Raw genomic sequence first — 3,580 nt, forward strand, 5'->3', positions numbered from 1 at the left:
CCCTGCTCCTGTCTGTTGTCTGCTCCCGTCTTAGTGTTGAGGAACACTGCCGTCTCCTCTGGATCTTCCTTTGCTGATTCTGGGAAGGGAGAGGCAAGTGACCCTGCAGCACAGGCCCAGAGCCCTGAGGTGTGGGGCCCCTCTTGTCCCTGGGCAGCTGCTTCCCTGACTTACCTTCTCCTCCCGTTGTCAGGTCGCACTGACGCATGGCCTGAGCCCAGCCTTCCCTTTTGGGGCTTTGGTCGCACGGCCACTCTGACATCAGCATCTTGCTCCCAAGATTGAGGCAGCCATGGCCTCAGTTGCCTGGCAATCACTTGAGGCCACCCCCTTGGGAATCAAGGTTCTGAGATGGTTCCAAGCCTTTGGTCAGCACAGAACCAGGCCAGGGACTCCTGCAGCAAGTGCAGGGTCGAATCCCAGGCCCCAGAGCAGCCATCGAGGGTGGCACTGTAGGCAGAAAAGTGCTGTTCAGGCACGGCCATGCCAGGGCTCCTGTCCCTGGCAGTCAGTTGCCCAGAGACCTTGTGCAGAGTCTCTTGCACTGCACAGATTCCAAACCTGCTCTTGGTGAACCGACATTTTCCTCAAGACCTCTCTGCAGTAAACTGAGATGAACCTGATTTCATGCCCGTGCTGATCACTGTTGGGAAGAGGAGATAAAGCTGGGGACCACTGCAGCTGCCTCCCAACCTCAATTCTCCTGTCACCTAATGATCTAATGAATTTGACATTTCATATTAAGTGGAAAAATTAGTATTAAGCTCCTGAGAAAGCTCATCCTTTACACTCACTCAATGGAAACCCAGGAAATTCAATGAAAGATTACCTTGTACATCTGACTGGAGAGCTTGCAACAGTACTCAGCTCAGGAGTCAAATGCTTTTCCCTCATTAAAGAACTTTGCCAGTTTGGTCCATGCTTTCCTACCAGCAAATATATTGAAAAAAGTCAAGACAGGACACACACAGCAGTTCTTGTAGAGTTTTTGCATTCACATCTTTGCAAACACGCCCCTGCAAAGTCCAGATCATTGACTTCTAGAACAGTCAGCAGGATCCCAGGGAAACAGGGCAGGGACTGACAAGAAGAGATACCCTGCACCTGCCTGATGCTGGGGCACCAGGAGTTCATCCATGTTCCTGTCTCCAGGGGAGAGCCCCCTTGGGTGGAAAACAATGCCTTCACTGAACTAGGAGGGAGGCACAGCAGGTGCAATGCCAGGGAATGCGTTTACGCAGGAAGCAGGGTGGAGGCAGAGGAAGAGGGGTAAGTTGGGTAGCTGCACCCGGGGCTCTGCAGGGAACCTGTGTCTTGGCAAGGCATTGAAGCAGAAGGAGCCAGAAGAGCTCAGCCATGCAATCCCGAGCTGTGGACACTGTCCTCAGAACCAGGAACCCGTTTGCTTCTCCAGGCCCTGGGAGCTGCTCCTGTGCTCCTGTAAGTTATGCGTTGACTCAGAGCCACCGACTCTTTCTCAATCCTTTTCAGCACTGGACAGCAGGATGCAGTAAAATGTTGTCTCTGCTGCACAATCTAATTATTAAAAGTCCTGCAAAGAAGCAACTTACATTCAAAGAATACACACCAAAAACCCCAAACTCTCGTATAAATCTTGAATTGACGCAAGAAACATGTTTCTATTCAGAAAAACAGGCTCACTTTTGGACAATATTTTTTTCTATTAGATCTTTGAATGGATTTCAAAAGTAACGTTTTTTGGCAAGTTCTTCAAGGAACAAGCAGGAAATACGTGTGAACTCTAAAAGAAGATTAATTGGCTTGTTTTCACATTCCTTTTGGAATCCCTACGCTTCATCCATCATGCCAGAAAATTGTGAAAATCCAACTTAGTATTAGGTCAAGTTTCTGAATTTGCAGTTTGCCTCAAAGACTTTCTTCACATAGTTAAGGAACTGGCTCTGTAACTTACAGAGATGTAGTGGTTCCCCTGACTGGACATCACAACATGACCTTATACATTCCAATATGCAAAACAACTATTCTTGCCTAGCAATTATAAAGCTTCAAGCTCTTCTAGAGGCTTTCTCCTGAGTAACTTCATTAGGTCCCTCTCTGCTCCGCTGTTGAGCCTGTCCAGGTCACTCTGGAGGGCAGCACAGCCTTGTGGTGCATCAGCCCCTGCTTCAGGTTCTGTGCTATCAGCAAACGTGCTGAGGGAACCCTCCATCCCTTCTGCCAAGTCACTGGGGAATAAGGCAAACAAGGCTGGCCCCAGCACGGCCCCCTGAGGTCACAGCCCTCTGAGTTTGGAGCTCCACTGTCCACTTCTCGACCCCACTCTCCCTGAGCTGCCTCAGGAGCATGTTATGGGAGGCACGGACAAAGCCTCGCTGAAGTTGCAGCTGACAACTCAGCCACTGCTCTCCCTGCACAAACCCAGCCAGTTCTTGTTGAAGAATGATCTTTCCTGATGAAAATTTTACATCTAAGATTCCATGGATTTGTTCTTTTTATAATGCAGAATAAGAAAAAAAATATGCAAATTGAAGCCAATGAGAGTTTTTGTCTCGAAAGGACTAATTGCAGAGAGTGTCTAACAGTAGTAATACCAAATCTGTAATTTTTCTTGGTATTTTATGAGGTTCATGAAATAAATGACTTTTCAGGCAAAACAGGAAGTTGTGTGTACATACTCAATACCTTCAGAATACACTTTACTGACAGAAAAATAACTAGCATATGATTTTTATACTCTGAATGTTACTACTCCCTATGAAGTATTTTATAAGTGCATCCTAACTAAATATTAGTGAATAAACAGCTTGTCAGAACTTCACTTTGGAATGCTTTTTTTCTCCATCAAAATGAATTTAAAATTTACATCACAAATGAATTTAGTCCATCCACGGGAAAAAAAAATATAATTACATTGAAATAAATTAAAAAGCAAGAATTACCTTGTTCAGTTTAATTTAATGTCTACATAATATGAAATTTTAAACCAGCAGTCAAAAAAATACATTTTCATAAGGAGTTTTTGTCAACAATGTTCAGTCTCAAGTAAACGAATCTTTGCCATCTTGCTGGAAAATTACACACCAAAAGATCAGACACGTTATGAATGCAGTGACAAAACTCACTTCATTATAATTTATTGCCTATCAGATACTATAACCTACTTTGGAAGAAATTTTGGAAGGGCAATCAATTATGGAAGACACCATCTGACAGTCTGAATACTATATACCACATTAGTCAAAATATTATAATTTTAGGACATGAAGTCGATTCCTTTTTCAGAAATCACAAGTTTAGATCAAAAGTTTTCAAATCACTGTAGGAACCTGTGATATGCCAAAATGTCTGTGTGTACATATGTCACAGAAAAAAAACCCCAAACAACCTTTTATTTACATAGTAGGAAAACTATATAATGTAAAAATCAAATGTAAAAAAAGTGTAAATTTAAATACAGCAAGTTTTAACTGTTGTAGTCTTCATGATATAACAATGTCAGGATGAATTTGTGATGACCAGTGGACATAGGGGAGAAAAAGTTTATGGAAAATAACTTGAATTTTTTCACATATTATATGTAGAGCAAAAAACTTGCACT

At 43.3% G+C, this 3,580-nt stretch overlaps 1 protein-coding gene across 2 annotated transcripts in view; it reads right to left on the bottom strand.

Annotated features, from left to right (window-relative positions):
* The window catches only part of LOC111931898 (E3 ubiquitin-protein ligase PHF7-like), a 9,596-nt gene extending 6,874 nt beyond the window's left edge, over positions 1–2,722 (bottom strand). The window contains exons 1-2 of one of the 2 annotated variants that reach the window (XR_015284544.1): positions 175–2,722; positions 1–79 (exon numbers count right to left, since the gene is read on the bottom strand). The exon at positions 1–79 is cut by the window's left edge and continues 196 nt beyond it. The gene's annotated coding sequence lies outside the window, so the exon portion shown is untranslated. The remainder of the gene's footprint in view (positions 80–174) is intronic. The other variant, XM_086881099.1, reaches the window with a different exon arrangement.
* Between the last annotated feature and the right edge of the window lie 858 nt (positions 2,723–3,580).

This window comes from Cyanistes caeruleus, chromosome 3 (assembly GCF_971803275.1).
Source record: "Cyanistes caeruleus chromosome 3, bCyaCae1.hap1.1, whole genome shotgun sequence".
In the NCBI taxonomy this organism is placed as follows: Eukaryota; Metazoa; Chordata; class Aves; order Passeriformes; family Paridae; genus Cyanistes; species Cyanistes caeruleus.